Source organism: Pseudophryne corroboree, chromosome 8 (genome assembly GCF_028390025.1).
Source record: "Pseudophryne corroboree isolate aPseCor3 chromosome 8, aPseCor3.hap2, whole genome shotgun sequence".
Lineage (NCBI taxonomy): Eukaryota > Metazoa > Chordata > Amphibia > Anura > Myobatrachidae > Pseudophryne > Pseudophryne corroboree.
Window position 1 is genome coordinate 39122287 of NC_086451.1, and position 20699 is coordinate 39142985.

Below are 20699 nucleotides of genomic sequence, written 5' to 3' on the forward strand. Positions count from 1 at the left end.
CTTTTATTGTTTTTCTCCACTTCCCATCCCCCCTCCCTCAAATTATTTTTCCCCCTTCTCATTCTTCTTCGTTTCCTCCTATAAGATGGACTTGCCCCAAGAGACTGTGATCCGGATTTTCCTGTTGACCATGATGTTGACCAGAGCAGTCTGTTCCGGCGAGAGTACCATGGAGGTCGAGAGAGGTTCTGGAATGGGTTCTGATGACAGAGATGGAGGCGTAGTTTTCCGAGAACAACATAATCAACAAGCAAAGGCGAGTATCAGATAACGATCCGATAGCATTGACCATAGAAGGAATTGTGAAGGATTGTTAGCTGAAGAAAACTGTATCTGTAGGCTCTGTGACAATGTAGTTGAGGATGGGTGCATCAAGAAATGCCAATCCAGTTTTAATATCCACATGGACCGGCATCCCTTGAGTGACTATCACTCTTTAGTGGGTAGTGTGTTAAATCAAACAGATTGTTGGGTATGCTCTCAAGTACCTCAAGGTCATAGCAAATCAGGACTAGTACCATTTCCTTTAACGATAGGGGAGGTACTTGAGCTAAGTGGTGGGAGGCCGGTGGACAGAAGGTTTAATATCTCCAGTCCTCCTAGTTTGAAGCTCCACCAATATCATGTGGACAGATCCCTCATATGTTTTAACATTTCCAATCCCCGAAAGCCGGGAAACTGGGAAGTGTCATGGAGTAACCAAACCATGACCTTTTCATATAGAGCAGATAGAATGCCGACAGATACAGAGCTTATACGCCACATAGCCAGTAGAGGAAAATCTTTCCGATATAGGTATACCCTAGGAAATAGGATTACGAGAGTTGGAGAGGTATCACCAGGATACTGTGCACATATCGTACAAGCTGATACGTGTACTAGACAGATGGGAGAATTAGGGTTAGGAGATTTCACATGGAAGATGTGTAATATGGTTATGTCCTACTCCGTCCCATATGTTCTCCCCGATGATGCATATTTCATATGCGGGAGGAAGGCGTATAAGTGGCTTGCCCCAAACTCTGAAGGATTGTGTTATATCGGAAAAGTACTGCCTGAAGTAATGACTGTATCACATGCCAAAATGAAAGATATACACCGTGTTGCCCAAGCTCCTTATACTCACACCCATTACGAGCACGTAGTTAAACGGCACCTGATAGAAAGAACAGAGCATCCGGCCTCTGACATGATCCATGAATCCACCGGGATTCAGTTTCTAATCGCGTTAGACATCACTCGCACCGCCAGAGGAGTGTTGAATTATAAATACATATCTGCGCTCGCAAATTTGTTAGACAATATCACAGAAATGTATGATGACACGTTTAGGTATACTGGAAGAGAACTTCAAGCTTATAAAACAGAACTGGTTCAGCATAGAATGATTCTCAATTATCTCACGGCAGTGACAGGTGGATATTGTGTCACACTGGCAACGCAGTACGGCGTGAAATGTTGCACATATATTACAAATAGTACCGAGGACCCGGTCGAGGTCATAGACCAAAAGATGGACGATATTCTCCAACTGAAGTGGGAATTTCGCAGGAGACACAATCTCAATCTTGCTGCTGTAGGTAATGAGCTGACTGGTTGGGTGTCATGGTTGAACCCGCGAAATTGGTTCTCTGGTTTAGGAGAATGGGCTCAAGGAGTCATAATGGATGTTGGGAAATTTCTCCTATGTATCTTAGGTGTTATCATAACGATTGGCTTGATATTTAGATGCGGTCAGGCTTTAACGAAGTGTAAACGAAGTACCAGGGTGATGAGTTTAAGGAGTGAGGAAATTGTAATTCCAATGGATTTGATTTATGACCCAAATGTAGAAACAATGATGTGATGAAAATGCGATTTCTACGGTCCGTTTCTTTCACCTGTTTTTCCGTTTTCTCCAAGGTAAAAAGACCCACTTGGACGAGGAATTTGATGATCCTGTATACAGACAACTGATGGATTAAAGAAGAAGTTTTGACAACCTTATACACAGATATTTGATGAACTTTGCCATAGACCCCCAGTTTCCCTAGAAATTTTAAAATTACGCTAGCCCAACACTTTTGTAAGTCTATGGACATTGACAAAGCTTTTTGCCCACATGCCTTTTGGCAAAAGCACAAAGAAGACTGCATTCAACAGACACCGAACAAGACTTCAACCGACAAATGTTCATTTACCTGACATAGAATACCACTGCATTTACCGTAATTATGTATTTTCTTCATCTCTACAACCTTCAGGTAATTACACACATAGTCGATAGGGAATACAGGCACAGATATCAGCAATCACATATTCCCCCATTCATGTATCATCAACTAAAATGTGCTCCCCATTTTGTTACAACCACAGCCGAAAAGAGCTCGGTAAAGTTTGACAGCCCATCCACAGACCCGTACCACGGGATAAGAAGGAATTCAAATGTATATTCGCAATGCCTCGAAGCTTGATTTAAAACACGTACGGCACGATGATACATGACCCCCAAACACAGATTCATACACACATGCTTCTGCTATCTCACTAGGTCATACCCTTTTCCTACCTTCTCCTCTCCTCCCCTACCCAACCATGTAAATGTATTAACCCCTGACATATATTTTTCTCTTTTTGAAATGTTTTAGGAAGTGGCAGTTATTGTTGACTGCCAAAGGGTGGACTGTCAAAGTCAGAAAAATATCACGATGCACACTGCCATATTTGCACCTCATACAGGTCCGCGCTGCGCATGCGTGCGCTCTCCCGTGCGTGCGCATACTCGCTGTTGCGGGCACCCGCGGGCGCGCGGTATGTGCATTTACGGTAGAGTTCATGTGTTCGTAGCGTGCGACTCAATCGTTACATATTTCCACTATATAATGTATTTTGTAGATCATGGTCCCTTTGATAGATTCTGAAAGTTTGGTTAATGTAGCATGTTCATGGACAGAGAAATCCCTCTTTGTTTGATACGAAGGGTCAGACAGGAGTAATACTGTGGTGTTTAGTATCCATCGGAAGAGTATTTAATTAGCAATATTCCGGGGTTGGTTTGAAGCGGATTAATCGCTCGTGCGAATAGTTATGGACATAAGAAGTTTATGTCCATTTACTATTATTTGCACTTACTTATCCATGCGGCGGGAAACCTAGTTTCCCACCCACCTGAGCAGTTGGAAATTGTCACAGCCCACCTGTATGAATCAACCTATGACCTTTTGTTATAATGCGAGGAGGAATTCCTGTGTCCAATGAACAATGAGATTGTAGGGACCATTGAATTGTATTGTGTGTGGGGCATAAATAGACAAGCCGATCACATCCAGCTCACTCTTCAACGGTTCTCATTGCTGAAAATCGGGAGCTGGATGTCCAGAGGCGCATGCGATCGTTCCCCTTGTGCGTAAGTTTTCTCCGCAATCATATTGTCTTTCTTGTTATTATGGGCCATATCTCTCTCTCTCTCTCTTCTCTTTCTCTCGTATTCTCTTAAACGTAATAGTATTGTATTGTATTTCATGTATAGTTACCTGGTTAGTTAGTCTATGTTATATTGTAGTGTGTGACTTGTATTGTATTATTCTTTTTGCAAGTATAACATTCATATAAGGCGTTAGACCCTAAGCACGGTATCTGTGTATTTCTTATAGTGTTAAGTATTCACAGAGCGTCGGTGACGCTCAAACAGCTTTTAAGTTAATAAGGTTACACTGTGTTGCATCTACACCCTATCTCTACACTAAGGTTTTACAGCATAGTACATTGTTTATGGTTTAGATATAAAGGTTTAACATTGTGAGCGTCTGCGCCGCTGGTGATCTCCTCGTGGTCCCGAGCGTCCGCCACGCTATAGCGAACCATTACGTTAGTCAGCAGCCAATAGTGTGCCTGCCTGTGATCTCTTGGCCGTGAGCGAACGTGACGCTTGAGCGTCTCGACCTCGGCTAAGCGATTGCTACGCAACGTGCGTACCCTTACGGTACTCCTTACGTCAATAGCGTACAGTGTTCTTAGGCCTCTTAAAGGGTTTTAAATAAGATAAATATTTAGCTTTATCAATATATATATATATCTATATATATTCACAGACGGCGGCACTCGTAAATTATCAAGCAAAGACAGGGATGTGCTTCAACGTTTCGAGGACTTTATTTCCTCGTCATCAGGATAAATAAACAAACACAAAACTCACGTTTATATCCCCTCACCGCACCACGTGAATCACGGCTGGATCCGGAAGACCGAGGACGGCGCCCACATGTGACGTCATCATTCGTTCCCCGTCACCATAACAACCGACCAACAAACTTCTGTGACAAATAAAACGGCATAATGAGGGAACGAGTCACCATAAGGAGTATTCAGACAGATACATAGAGTAGTTCTAATACGTCTTATGTTATAAATATAATTGTTATAGTCCATTGTTGATCTGGATCCGATCACACAAAAAATAGTACATTATATGGTATTCATTAAAACTCACATAAACCCGGCAGATAACCCAGATGAACTTAATCTAGCACCATGATAACACATATCTAAATAACAATATATGCAAGCCGCACATATCCCATATTATACATTGCATTACAATGGACAAGGTGTTTAATCGCTATGGCCTGGAGAAGGGCCATAGCGATCAACCTATTGCAAGACACTTTGTGAGAGCTGGTCATAATCTATCAGCTCTGAGGTATATGATTATAGATCACGTGCCTCCCAGATGCAGAGGGGGGGATAGATCTCTTGCACTTTTGCGCTGTGAATCTAGGTGGATTCACAGATTAAACACCTTGTCCCCTAAGGGTCTCAATGAAACCTTTGGGCTCCACTGCTTTCTATGAGAGTAAAAGTTCTTATGACTGCGGATCTGTATGCTATAATGCAATGTATAATATGGGATATGTGCGGCTTGCATATATTGTTATTTAGATATGTGTTATCATGGTGCTAGATTAAGTTCATCTGGGTTATCTGCCGGGTTTATGTGAGTTTTAATGAATACCATATAATGTACTATTTTTTGTGTGATCGGATCCAGATCAACAATGGACTATAACAATTATATTTATAACATAAGACGTATTAGAACTACTCTATGTATCTGTCTGAATACTCCTTATGGTGACTCGTTCCCTCATTATGCCGTTTTATTTGTCACAGAAGTTTGTTGGTCGGTTGTTATGGTGACGGGGAACGAATGATGACGTCACATGTGGGCGCCGTCCTCGGTCTTCCGGATCCAGCCGTGATTCACGTGGTGCGGTGAGGGGATATAAACGTGAGTTTTGTGTTTGTTTATTTATCCTGATGACGAGGAAATAAAGTCCTCGAAACGTTGAAGCACATCCCTGTCTTTGCTTGATAATTTACGAGTGCCGCCGTCTGTGAATATATGTTTGGAGTACCCTGCATGCGGGACCCCTACGGAAGGCACCGGACCATTGTAATCTCTGACTGTGTGTGCTGCCTATCTGGACGCTTATATATCTATATATATATATAACAGATAAAACAATTCCTGAGTGTGCTGTAATACTTGTATAGATTGAACGGAAGTCCTTCCAAGTGGATATATCTTATACTGTAGAAGACAAGGTTTTCTGGGTTCCTGCAGTGGATAACCCCTCACCAAAAAGTCACCCAAACAAATGGCCCAAGGCCAATTAGAATAAAATTATTTAATAACAGAATAGCAACATATTCATAAAAAACCTTATACAAAAGGCCTCACAGAATATTGTACATGAAGATTTTTGATAATTCCATAATTATCCAGTAGGTGATACAGAAGTATGGACTCCCTCACCTTTGCAAGGTGTGAACTCAACACAAGGGAGCATTTATCATCAACTGAAATACTGATTTATAGCTGATAAACCCAACGCGTTTCGTCTGTTTGACTTCATCAGGGGTAACTTGTTTGGGGACATAGAAAACTATTTATAGTTTCTGAAAAAATGATTTTTTTTTATTTTAAATATTCAATGTATAAAGTGGTAAACACCTACCAAAAAAGTATTAGGATCAAATATTACTTCAATGGTTCTACATAAAGAATGTTTAAAAAACGACCTTTATATAAAGGTGGACTCATCAAAAAAAGGAAGAATGGAGCTTAAGCAGTGGCTTCCCACTTAGACTCTAATAAAAGCCTTAATACTGGATCAGCCTGAATGCATGAAATGGTTCGGTGCCCTGGGTAAGATTTTTATAAGGATACACAGAAGTATCAAAGAGGTATATCCAGAATAAAGATAATTATTATAAAACGCTGGCACTCCCAAAAGGACCCACGGTTGTATCACAAGGGATCTCCTAAACTGCAACCATGAGTGTGGAAGTTTCAGAATCTGATATTCATACTGACTTTAGTCCAGGGTATCATCTTATGCCAGCGGTATAAGACAAGAAAGCACTGTTCATGTTATTCCCTTCTTTCTAGTTTTTTTTTTTGTTTTGTTGCCTCAAGCAGGTTTTATATATATATATATATATATTGTACATAATTTTAATAAGAGCTTCATGACCTCTCTACCCCACAATATGTACAACTCCCTTGCCATTTGCTGCTTTGTCCTCTCCTGTTTTATCTCTTAAAGTTCTAATCACTTAGGGGTCTATACACTAAGCCTTGGGAAGAGATGAAGTACCAGCCAATCAGCTCCTAACTGTCATGTTTCAAACACAAGCAGTTAGGAGCTGTTACAAGCAGTTTTGTCGCAACGGAGCGAATAGTCGCTAATGCGCATGCGCAATGTCCGCAGTGCGACTGCGCCTAGTAAATTTGCTATGCAGTTAGGTATTTTACTCACGGCATTACAAGGTTTTTTCTTCGTTCTGGTGATCGGAGTGTGATTGACAGGATGTGGGTGTTTCTGGGCGGAAACTGGACGTTTTATGGGTGTGTGTGAAAAAACGCAGCCGTTTCTGGGAAAAACGCGGGAGTGGCTGGAGAAACGGAGGAGTGTCTGGGCGAACGCAAGCACTGAACTGATCGCAGATGCCGAGTAAGTCTGGAGCTACTCAGAAACTGCTAAGAAGTGTCTATTCGCAATTTTGAGAATTTTTTGTTCGCAATTTTACTACGCTAAGATTCACTCCCAGTAGGCGGCGGCTTAGCGTGTGCAAAGCTGCTAAAAGCAGCTTGCGAGCGAACAACTCGGAATGACCCCCCTTATGTGAAAAAAAAGCCTAAATGCTACTTTAATACAAAATATTGAAGACAAAACTGAGGCCCTTTGGGTCACCATAGAAACCGGGGAGAAGGACATTATTCGCATTGGGGTGATCTACAGACCACCAGGGCAGGGGCAGGATTTGGACAGGAACCTATTGTTGGACATCACTAAAATAGCTATAAAGGGAGAAGTCATAATGATGGGAGACTTCAATTTACCTGATGTAAATTGGGAAGGGTATTTTGCAAGTTCAGCTACAAGTGGCAAATTTCTGCATTCCTTACAGGGAGCATCTCTCAAGCAATTGGTGAGGGAGCCCACTCGCAAAGACTCAATATTAGATTTAATTCTTACAAATGGTGATAGGATATCTGACATATATGTGGGCGAGCACCTGGGATCCAGTGATCATCAAGCAGTATGGTTTAGTATAAAGACAGGATCCAACTCCTGTCACACAAAAACATACAGGGACGTGGTCAGGGGAGGCAGGGGAGGCAGTGCCTCCCCTGTCATAATGATAAAAATAATACAAAGAACTTGAAGATACTTATGACACCATGATCTGTGTCATAAGCATCTGCTTTTGACTGTGTATTGGTTTAATAATTTTTGCCATATACAAAAAACAGTTTTAAATTAGCTTCGGAGGCACCGTTCTCTGTGCCTCCCGCTGTCAGTGTGAAAGCGCCGGAAGCAGGGGGCGGGGCCAAGCACTGGACGGTGAAAGCACATTAAAAAAAGCAGTAGAAGCGGCACCTAACAAAAGTGCCGCTTTGACAGGGGCGTGCTCTCAGTCCATATGAAAGCACGCCCCTGTCACTGGGGAAGATGTGATTGGGCAGGGGGCAGGGCCGGCCTGATCATTACTCCTGGACCTGGTTGAGGCAGCCGCTGTGTACGGCACGGGCACCACATTTAGGAGGGCGCCGCTGCCCAACATACCATGCCGCAGTAAGTAATTCTGCCCCCCCACCTGCCTCGGGCACAGAGACCACTGTGTGCCCCCATCCACTCAGAGGCGTAACTACTACCAGTGCGCCTACCGTCACTTCAGGGCTTTAGAATTCCAGGTCCACCTATAACAGCAGTACTGTGTCCTGTCAGCGGGTTGCAGGCTTTGGTCTTCAGCCGCTTCTCCGCTGTAAGAGCTGTCTCTGGGGATTGCTCTGCCCGCCTGCCAGAATTCACCGGTGCTATGGTCCGTACTCCGGTCACGCTGATGCTCCGCCCACTCAGATACGGCTCACAAACAGCGGGACATCAGCAGCGCCGCAGTCCGTTCCTTCAACAGCCACCTCGGTCAGTATGGGCTCCTAAGAATTACCGGGTGGATGAATTTAAATATATCTCTCCACCGGTTTCCGTACAGGTGTCACGCCCCACCATCTCACCACTGATCTGCCTTATTATCCGTTCAATGCCACTTTGCACATTGTATTTGTTTTATTTGTTTAATCTCCGTTTAACTTCAGTTTTAATATGTGTGACAGAATGTTATCAGCTATCAAATATTTCATCATTCATTTAATAATGTTTATATAAAAGGAATTCAGCATCATATCTATCTATCTATCTATCTATCTGTCTGTCTGTCTGTCTGTCTGTCTGTCTGTCTGTCTGTCTGACTGTCTGTCTGTCTATCTATCTATCTATCTATCTATCTATCTATCTATCTATCTATCTATCTATCTATCTATCTATCTATCTTTTTCCTTAACAGTTTCTTATAATGAGCTGCAGTCTTGTTCAATCTAATATTTTAATGCGGTTGTCTTGTATAGGAGGCGATACTGTGTTGTGTAGTGTATAATGGGTACTGGTGTGTGGCATAACATGTATAAGCAGCACTAATGTGTGGCGTAACGTATAAGGAGTACACCCCTTTTCAATGAGACTACACCTTCAGCGTGCACGGTCACTAATTGGAATATGTGGTGGGGCCCAATGCATATTGTTGCACCTGGGCCTACCACTTGCTAGTTCCGCCACTGCATCTACTCATTCCCCATGTTTCTCCCGCTGTCCCCGCAGCTGGCCGGGTCAGATGGTGTCTGCTGGCACAGTCAGCGGTGGGTGTGCTGCTGGTCCACGGGTCCCCAGTGTCCGCGCGCACCGCTCAGTAAATGATGCAAAGCAGGGAGGCGCGGTCTACAGCCTTGCTGGTTTGCGTTGTTGCTTCCGGCTGCTGCAGCGTGAAGAGCAGCTACTGCTGATAGTGTCCTCGGCGCCGGCAGATGAGATGATAAACTTCCCTTTCCAGAGGCTGGCAGGAGAAGCAGATTTACTGGGGCTATTACACTTAACAGCATGTCTGGTCCGAGGAGGCTGCCTACTGGGGATAATTCCGACCCGTTTGCATGCAGTGGTTTGTCGCTGCGGTGCAAACGGGTCCGGAATGCGCATGCGTGGCGGCCGCACTGCGCACACGCGTCATTGCCCGGCAACAGGGGTACATCGCGGAGAACGAAGAAAGTGGTGGCAGATACGACCACAAGAAGATTGACAGAAAGAAGGCGTTCCTGGGCGTCACCGGACCATTGCCTGACGTTTTCGGGGAGTGGAGAAGAAAACGCAGGCGTGTCCAGTAGAACGGAGGGCGGATGTCTGATGTCAAAGCCGGCCCCAGCATCGCAGAGATCGTCGCACAGGGTAAGTATGTCCAGGACTAGTCTACTTTTGCTTGAAATTTTTTAGCTTAGCAGGGCTGCACAAGTGATCGCAGCCCTGCTAAGCTAAAATACACTCCCCCATAGGCGGGGACTAGTTGATCGCAGCAGCAGCAAAAAGTTGCTGGCTGCGATCAACTCGGAATGACCACCATTGTCCGGGTGATGATTTCTCTATTTTACTACTTTTTTCTTGTTAATAATAATGATACACAACAAGCACACCCTGCCTTTCAATAGAGAGCATGCCACATAGCTTCCCCACGGACATCATCAATAATCTATTCTATATCAGTCAGATCTGCTGGAGAGTGGAAGTGTGTACAGGAATCAAAATCAATTCCTGTTTCGCTCACAACCTGCGCTGTCTGAGGCCCCGCCCCTTCCATCCCCAACACCACTCACACCCCTGCCCAGCTAGTAACTAGTAAACCGGTTTCACATACAACCATGATAACAGAGTACTCGATCCAGTAGTCAGCTGTTAATATCGTTATATGTGATTCTGATTTACTAGCTGGTTACCATGGTGGGGGAGGGTCAGATTAAGGAGGAAGGGCCTAAGGTACACATGCGCCGCTGAGTCCACCACTCACTGGAGCCCCTGGAGGCTAGACACGCAGGGAAGGATTCCCATTGCACAGCACCTGCTGCCTGAAGGTTGGAGTGACAGCCTCAATATTTTGAATCCAAAGAGCCTTCATGAAACACTTGGCCTACACTTGCAAGTTATACCTTAATTGATATATAATGAGATCTGAGATATAAAGTGGTATGTTTGCAGCTATTTATTATACCTACTTCAGTCTGGGTCCATTGTCCTTATATCGATATCCTTATATTACATAGGAGTGCATTTATTTTGTGTCTGACTGGATAAATCCTTGGCTATACTAGTTAATACAGCTATGTTTAATTTTTCAGTTTACTTCAGATTAAATACAGTAGTCTTACCACATACATTAATGTTACCTATAGCAATTAGATTATTCTGTATGAAACTATTATTGTGCTTCCATTTTACTGTGACTATGTAAACTTAGTAATGTGTATAAGGGGTACTACTATGTGGCATAACGCTAAGCTCTGTGTGACATAACATGAATGAGCTCTACCGTGTGGCATAACGTGTATAAGGGGCACTAGTGTGTGGCATAACGTGTATAAGGGGCACTAGTGTGTGGCATAATGTGTATAAGGGGCACTAGTGTGTGGCATAACGTGTATAAGGGGCACTAGTGTGTGGCATAACGCTAAACTCTGTGTGACATAACATGAATGAGCTCTACCGTGTGGCATAACGTGTATAAGGGGCACTAGTGTGTGGCATAACGTGTATAAGGGGCACTAGTGTGTGGCATAATGTGTATAAGGAGCACTAGTGTGTGGCATAACGTGTATAAGGGGCACTAGTGTGTGGCATAACGTGTATAAGGGGCACTAGTGTGTGGCATAACATGTATAACGGGCACTAGTGTGTGGCATAACGTGTATAAGGGGCAATAGTGTGTGGCATAACGTGTATAAGGGGCACTAGTGTGTGGCATAACGTGTATAAGGGGCACTAGTGTGTGGCATAATGTGTATAAGGGGCACTAGTGTGTGGTATAACGTGTATAAGGGGCACTAGTGTGTGGCATAACGTGTATAAGGGGCACTAGTGTGTGGCGTAACGTGTATAAGGGTCCTTTCCCTGTGTGTCTCCCGCTGTCCCCGAAACCAGGTCACATGGTGTCTGCCGACACTGTCAGCAGTGGGTTAGAGAGTTGTTTGCTACTTGTCTATGGGTCCCGAGTGTCCCTGCACCATACCCGGATCCTCCCTGTACACTGCATCACCAACGGGTTTCCAAGTGAGCGCTGGTCGGTGGTCCAGGTGAGCAGGGAGTGCCATGGAGGGGAGGATCACGGCAGTGGGGATCACTACAGGTGCTGGGAGCCCCAGGGGGTGATCGGGCTCTCTAGCAAGAGTCGCTGCAACTGCAAACCTCTGCTGCTTGGCCTGGCCGTCAGCATGAGGAAGGCTCTCTGTGAGGGGGCATGTCTACAAACACAGTGGTGGTATGGGTCAACAGTGCGAACATTATGACTGCAGTGCCTCACCAGCCACAGACCTCACCGCACGCCACTGAAAACATAGGTGTTGGATTTTAGAAATGCTGACTTTGCAAAAATGGGGAGATGTTTAAGTGATTCATTGGTGGACTGGAGGAACTTGGAAGGAGTGCAGGAGAGGTGGGAAAAACTGAAAAGTACAATACTAAGTGCAACAGACCTTTGTATCAAAAGGGTGAGGAAAAGCACCAGGAAAAGGAAGCCAGTGTGGTTCACAAAAGAAGTATCAACTAGTGTGAAGGCAAAAAAGATGGCTTTTAGGAAATACAAACAGACTCAAAATAATAATGACAAAGAGGTGTATCTTGACAGATGGAAGGATGCTAAGAAAGTGATCAGACGTGCAAAGGCAGAAGCTGAGGAGAAAATGTCCCAATCAGTAGATAAAGGGGGCAAAACTTTTTTTTAAGTATATACTGTATATACTCAAGTATAAGTCGATCCGAATATAAGCCGAGGCACCTAATTTTACCACAAAAACCTGGGAAAACTTATTGACTCGAGTATAAGCCTAGGGTGGGAAATGCAGCTCTAGCCGTACACAGCCCTCAGTGCCAGATATGCCCTCACACTGTCAGATATGCCCCCACAGTGCCAGATATGCGCCCTCATAGTGACAGATATGCCCCCTCATAGTGCCAGATATTCCCCCTCACACTGCCAGATATGCCCCCTCACACTGCCAGATTTGCCCCCTCACACTGCCAGATATGCCCCTTCAGTGCCAGATATGTCCTCATAGTGCCAGATATGCCCCCTCAGTGCCAGATATGCCCCCTCAGTGCCAGATATGCCCTCATAGTGCCAGATATGCCCCCTCATAGTGCCAGATATGCCCCCTCATAGTGCCAGATATGCCCCCTCATAGTGCCAGATATGCCTCTCAGTGCCAGATATGTCCCCTCAGTGCCAGATATGCCCCCTCATAGTGCCAGATATGTCCTCATAGTGCCAGATATGCCCCCTCAGTGCCAGATATGTCCCCTCATAGTGCCAGATATGCCCCCTCATAGTGCCAGATATGCCCCCTCAGTGCCAGATATGTCCTCATAGTGCCAGATATGCCTCTCAGTGCCAGATATGTCCCCTCAGTGCCAGATATGCCCCCTCATAGTGCCAGATATGCCCCCTCATAGTGCCAGATATGCCCCCTCATAGTGTCAGATATGCCCCCTCACACTGCCAGATATGCCCCCTCAGTGCCAGATATGCCCCCTCATAGTGCCAGATATGCCCCCTCATAGTGCCAGATATGCCCCCTCATAGTGCCAGATATGCCCCCTCATAGTGCCAGATATGCCCCCTCAGTGCCAGATATGCCCCCTCAGTGCCAGATATGCCCCCTCAGTGCCAGATATGCCCCCTCATAGTGCCAGATATGCCCCCTCATAGTGCCAGATATGCCCCCTCATAGTGCCAGATATGCCCCCTCATAGTGCCAGATATGCGCCCCCCCAGTGCCAAATATGCTCCCCCCAGTGCCAAATATGCTCCCCCCAGTGCCAGTTACTTACCTTCCGCCGCTTCCGCGCTGTCTTGTGAAGGAGGGACACGGACGGCACAGCGCGCGCCTCTCCTGTGTCCCTCTTGCGTCTCTGGCAGCCGCGGCGGGTCTGTTAAATGAAGTGCCGGTTCGTGAGCCAATCAGAGCTCACGAACGGGAACTTCCTTTAATAGACCCGCCGCTGCCGCCGGAGACGCAGGAGGGACACAGGAGAGGCGTGCACTGTGCCCTCCATGTCCCTCCTTCACACTGCACTGCACTGCCCTCCGTGTCCCCTGCACTGACTCGAGTATAAGCCGAGGGGGCTTTTTCAGCACAAAAAAAAGTGCTGAAAAAGTCGGCTTATACTCGAGTATATACGGTAAGTGAAAGGAGAAAATCAAATGGAGGAATAATAAGACTTAAGACAGAAAGTGAGCATTTGGTGGAGGGAGACAAGGCAATTGCAGATCACCTAAATAATTATTTTTGCTCAGTATTTACTACAGAAGAAGGGATGGGGCCACAGTTAAGTTGCAAGGATATTCATAAAAATAAGACAGATAAAAGTACATTTACAGAGGAGAAGGTCCTAACAGAACTTTCAAAACTAAAAGTGGATAAATCAATGGGACCAGATGGGATACACCCAAGGATACTCAAAGAGCTAAAAGGTGTGCTGGTTACACCTTTAACAGAATTATTTAACCAGTCACTAAATACAGGTGCTATTCCAGAGGACAGGAAAAGAACAAATGTAGTTCCACTGCACAAAAGTGGAAGCAAGGAAGAAGCAAGTAACTACAGACCTTACTTACATCGGTAGTAGGGAAAGTAATTGAAAAACTATTAAAAGAAAGAGTTGGGGAATATCTTAAATCAAACAACTTACAGGATCCAAAACAGCATGGATTTACTGGTGGGAGATCATGCCAAACAAATCTTATTGACTTTTTTGATTCTGTGACGAAAATAATAGATCAAGGGGGAGCTGTAGATGTAGCATCTAGACTTTAGTAAGGTATTTGACACTGTCCCACATCGCAGACTGCTAAATAAACTTGAAAGCATGGGGGTGGATTATAAAACAGTTAAATGGATTTGAACCTGGTTGCAGGATAGGAAACAGACAGTTGTAGTTAATGGAGTGCAATCTATGGAGGGAAATGTTACCAGTGGAGTACACCAGGGATCTGTACTTGGTCCAGTTCTCTTTAATATCTTTGTTGGTGACATTGCAGATGGTATTGAAGGGAAGGTATGCCTTTTTGCAGATGATACAAAGATATGCAACAGGGTAGACGCACTGGGAAGGGTAAAACAAATGAGTGATGACCTAGGTAGGCTTGAGAAATGGTCAAGAACGTGGCAACTACAGTTTAATGCTAAAAATGCAAAATCATGCACTTGGGTCTCAAAAACCCAAAGGCTAAATATAGTATCAAGGGTACTATAATGGAAACTACTGAGGAGGAAAGGGATTTAGGAGTCACTATTTCAAGTGACTTGAAGGCAGGAAAGTAATGCAACAAAGCAATGAGAAAGGCATGTCAGATGCTTGGTTGCATAGGGAGAGGAATCAGTAGCAGGAAAAAAGAAGTGATAATGCCACTGCATAGGTCATTGGTGCAGCCCCATCTGGAATACTGTGTCCAGTTCTGGAGACCATATCTCCAAAAAGATATAAATACTTTAAAGAGTGTACAAAGAAGGGCAACTAAAATGATGCATGGCCTACATCCCAAAACTTACCCGGAAAGGCTAAAAGATCTTAACATGTATAGTTTGGAGGAGAGAAGGGAAAGGGGGGACATGATAGAAACTTTTAAATATATCAAGGGTCTTAACAAAGTTCAGGAGGAAAACATTATTCAAAGGAACTCGAGGACATACACTGAGAGTGGAGGGGGGGGGAGGTTCAGGGGAAATTTAAGGAAAAATTACTTCACAGAAAGGGTAGTGGATAAGTGGAATAGCCTCCCATCGGAGGTGGTAGAGGCTAAGACTGTAGAGCAATTTAAACATGCTTGGGATAGGCATATGAATATCCTTACAAAGAATTAAGGTTCAAAAAGGGTTGAGATTGCCTAAAGGATAAAAAAAAGGGGCAGACTAGATGGGCCAAGTGGTTCTTATCTATCGTCAAATTCTATGTTTCTATGTTTATATTGCGATACTCTTAGGGATGGCCATCGACCATCGATGATTCAAAATCATTGATAGTCTATGACTGATGTTGCATACTTTTACCATTGATGGGGGAGAACCAGTTGGTTTCCCTCCATCGATGGTTAAGCCTAAATTATTATTATTTTTTTACAAGATGCCAGGACACGGAGCATAGCTCCGCCCCTGACACCAGCAAAGCCACGCTCCCAGGCTCTGATTGGCCCGTGGGTCTTTCACAGAAATAACAGGGATGGCCATTGATGAGAGAAACCATCGATGGTCTCCCATAATATAGTTAGGGACCATCAATGACCGCTTTCAGTTTTGCCATCGATGGTGAACACACCGATGGCCATCCCTAGATACTTTTGCTCACATCCTCTCTAGATCTGTCTCTGACCTACACCTCCCCTCCTCTTAAGGGCCCTACACACTCACCAATCTGCCACCGAGCTGCCTGACGGTGGATATGGCCAACGGGCAACCCGGAGGTGGGGGGGAAGTGATATAGCAATGCATACTAATATGGACAATCTCGTACATATTGGCCTGCATGCATAAGTGATGGGGCACCAACGATGAACGAGCGCGGGGCCGCGCATCGTTCGTCATTGGTGCCTACACACTGCATGATATGAACGAGTTGTCGTTCATTAATGAACGAGAACATTCATATCGTGCAGTATCTGCAAGTGTGTAGGGCCCTTTAGCTTACCACCATTTTTTTCACTTCCAGAACTTTTCCTGTGCTGCACACCACTTATGGTACTTACTATATCACCTGTCTATATTCTCCATAAACATTTAAGGCCTGTTTCAGAGGTGGGCGTGGCCACAGATGCGTCTTTTGGCGGTTTGTGACTGTATGCAAATGCCGCTGCAAATCTTCGCTGGTGTTCATTGCGTATGATTGTGCAAGGATGAAAGAAACCACTGTCTGAATCTGTAGATGCTGTTATACCCTCTGGTGCGTCTTTAGAAGCCACCGACGTTCGCACCACCAAGCCTTGCAACATCCTTAGTGCAGGTGCAGATTTTCCGATTGAGCATGGCCTCCAATGTGAACAATGAAGCATCTGTGTAGTGTATGCAACCACTTGAGTGACACTCCCATGACAATTTCCCTAAAAGACTCATAAGATTGACACACTGTGTACATCTGCTAAGCCTCCTCCCGGTCACCACCCAGGAACACCCAACACTTTTCAGAGACGTTTAAGTTACAGCGCATCCCAAAAGCAACAGAAACTCTGGGGGTAATTCAGACCTGGGCAGCGATTATTGCAGCCCTGTGTTCAGATAGTAACTGCCCATAGGGGGAGTGTATTTTAGCTGTGCAAGTGTGCGATCGCATGTGTAGCAGAGCTGTACAAACTGATTTTGTGCAGTCTATGCGCAGCCCCGGACTTACTCAGCCGCAGCAAACACTTCAGCCTGTCCGGGATCGGAATTGATGTCAGACACCCGCCCTACAAACGCTTGGACACGCCTGTGTTTTTCCAACCACTCCCAGAAAATGGTCAGTTGCCACCCACAAACGCCTTCTCCTTGTCAGTCACCCTGCGATCGCCCGTGCTATTGCTTTTTTCGCACCATCCTGTTGCTATGCCTCGATCCCTGTTGCTGCGGTCCGTTGCACCTGCGCATTGCGGTGCATGCGCAGTTCAGACCTGATCGAAAACGCAGCCTAGCGATCAGGTCTGAATTACCCCCTCTGTGCGTACACTCTGTGTAATGCATGCACTGTAGGCACTTTTAGGGATTTTTCTTGCCTGAAGAATGACGAGCGAAGTGAGCCATGTGAGGGGACATGGGCACTAATTGGGGTTCCCAGTCACTTTACGAAGAAAACGACACCAAAAAAACATAAAAAACCCATGTTGACCTTTTTCCATGTTGACCTATTTCAGGTGTCGACCTACTCACTGTCGACCAATAGTGGTCAACCTAGTTACTTTCGACTTAGTTACCTTGCCAGAAGCATGGCGAGCAAAGCGAGGGGACACGGGCACTAATTGCGTTTCCAGTCACTTTATGAAGAAAATGACACAAAAAAAAACACAAAAAAACATGTTGACCTTTTTCCATGTCGACCTTGTCCATGTCGACCCAATGACCTTGTCGACATAATTCAGGTGTCAACCTACTCATTGTCAACCAATAGGGGTCGACCTAGTGACTGTTGACCTAGTTACTGTGGACTCTATGATCCATACCCCTGCTTAATTGCTGTAGCAACACACCTGTTGGGGAATGCTTTGTTACGTGACTCCAACCTGTTTCTTGTGAAAGTCAGGAGTATGGTGGAGGTGCAGCAGCACAGCTGCGGAGAGTTGGTAATTAGGGGAGGCTGGCTGTGCTGTGACTCTCATTGGCTCTTGTATCATACATATGTGTGTTGTCTGTCTCTCACGCCTTGCTGGTCATAGAATTGGGTTACAGCGGAAGCCTTTGTCACTCTGTGCCAAGTCCCACGCCTGTTGGAACACTGCTTCCATTCTGTCTTAGTTACAGTTCTGCAGAATCCTTGTTTTATTGTCCCTGCAATCTATCCATCATTTGTCACTGTTTCATGTGCTGTTTGTGGGAGTTCATTGTGTGGTTCCTGCTTCTTGTGAGAGACTGCCAGTCCTGTGTGCTCTCATGTTAAAGTATCTTTTCTAGACCCAGTCCTGTCAGGATCCTGTCTGCCTTAACATCAGGTGCAGTGTGGATTCTTTGACACAATCCTTGTTTCTTTGTCTTGTCCATGTGTTTGGTCTTTCTGCTTGCAATTCATTATTTTATTTGCACACAGCTGCTTCACACATAACCACCCCATACCTCCCAACATGACCCTCTCCAGGAGGGACACAATGCTCTGATTCTGGACTTTTCTCTTAATTTATGATTGCCATCACCTGTGCTGAACAGGTCTATGGATTAGAAAGGTGTTTCAGCACAGGTGATGGCAATCATAAATTAATAGGGAAGTCCAGGAGCGGTGCATTCTGTCCCTCCTGGATAGGGTCACGTTGGGAGGTATGCCACCCCATTAGTATCTATTACCACAGTCCCATTGCACTGCAGTCTTTCTCAGGCCTCTTACTGTGTACATAGTCACAGCCCAATTCCTGGTCTCAGTCTTCTCTGTCTGTCCTTGTCTAAGTACTGCTCCTTTGTCTTGGTACTGCAGTTGCCAGGAGTAAAATCCACTGGCCTGGAGCATTTTTTGTTGTATGTATGTTCTGCTTTCCCTGTCTGTATTCTAATGTCATGCACTTCCGTTGTTGTCAGTAGCAACTACTGTGGATTCAGAGCATTCCTTGCTTTTTATGTACCAGTTGAATTGTTTCTTGCCTATCTCTTTAATTAGATTACCCAGCCTGTTAGTCAGTTATTGCCATCTCACCAGATAACTTCCCCATTGCTATTACCATTGGTGCACCACTCCTTCTGTGTCTCTTAATACCCAAATGTCTTGTTAGTACCTTTACCCTATCACCATACCTTGTTATTAATTCATTAGTCTCTTGTCTTGTTCTTGCCTTTTTGTATTCTTGGTCTTGTCCTTGTTGTCTTTCCTACTGGCATTGATTCAGGTCACTTGAGGGCTGAGCTCATACTACCGCCAGTGGCGTAAGTCCTGGTGGGCATCCCAGTACCGTTAGATGCATAAAGCCTTATGGGAAAAGCGGCTCTTATAGGCAAGAAGATCTACTGAGTGCATTCTATGAGTCTCAACTCCAGGTGTACAGGGGTCACTGCATGAAGATCAGCGTTCCAACAAGAAAACAAAGGAAGACTCTCTAGTTGTAACGCTCCTGCAAAGAACCTCAATACACTCATAACAATAAGACCCTTAGTGTGCACTCACAGTATACCCACATGATACTACTCCCTCTATTTACTAACAGCTACCATTCCAGTCTCCATGGAGACCCACTATTGTCTCAACATTGTCTTCTTCCACGAGGTTGCAAGCTTTCATGAGAATGGCCATCCCTATCCTCCGTCTCACATCTATACCAAGCTGTCATGAGAATGGCCATCTCTATCCTCCATCTCTTCTCTACACCAAGCTGTCATGAGAATGGCAATATCTATCCTCTGTCTCACCTCTATAACAAGCTGTCATGAGAAAGGCCATCTCTATCCTCCATCTCTTCTCTACACCAAGCTGTCATGAGAATGGCAATATCTATCCTCCATCTCTTCTCTGCACCAAGCTGTCATGAGAATGGCCATCTCTATCCTCCATCTCTTCTCTACACCAAGCTGTCATGAGAATGGCAATATCTATCCTCCGTCTCACATCTATACCAAGCTGTCATGAGAATGGCCATCTCTATCCTCCATCTCTTCTCTAAACCAAGCTGTCATGAGAATGACCATCCCTATCCTCCATCTCTTCTCTACACCAAGCTGTCATGAGAATGGCAATATCTATTCTCTGTCTCACCTCTATAACAAGCTGTCATGAGAAAGGCCATCTCTTTCCTCCATCTCTTCTCTACACCAAGCTGTCATGAGAATGGCCATATCTATCCTCCATCTCTTCTCTAAACCAAGCTGTCATGAGAATGACCATCCCTATCCTCTGTCTCACCTCTATACCAAACTGTCATGAGAGTCGCCATTTCTATCCTCCATCTCTTCTCTACACCAAGCTGTCATGAGAATGGCCATATCTATCCTCCATCTCTTCTCTAAACCAAGCTGTCATGGGAATGACCATCCCTATCCTCTGTCTCACCTCTATACCAAACTGTCATGAGAGTCACCATTTCTATCCTCCATCTCTTCTCTATACCAAGCTATCATGAGAATGGCCAGCTCTATCCTCTGTCTCACATCTACACCAAGCTTTCATGAGAATGGGCATCTCTGCCCTCTGTCTTATCTCTACACCAGTGGTTCTCAAACTCGGTCCTCAGGACCCCACACGGTTCACGTTTTCCATGTCACCCGGCAGGTGCACTGTGTATCAACAACTGTCACATTTTAAAAATCTACAGGTGACCTGCAAAACATGAACCGTGTGGGGTCCTGAGGGCCGAGTTTGAGAACCTGTGCTCTACACTAAGCGGTCATGAGAATGACCATCTCTATCCTCTGT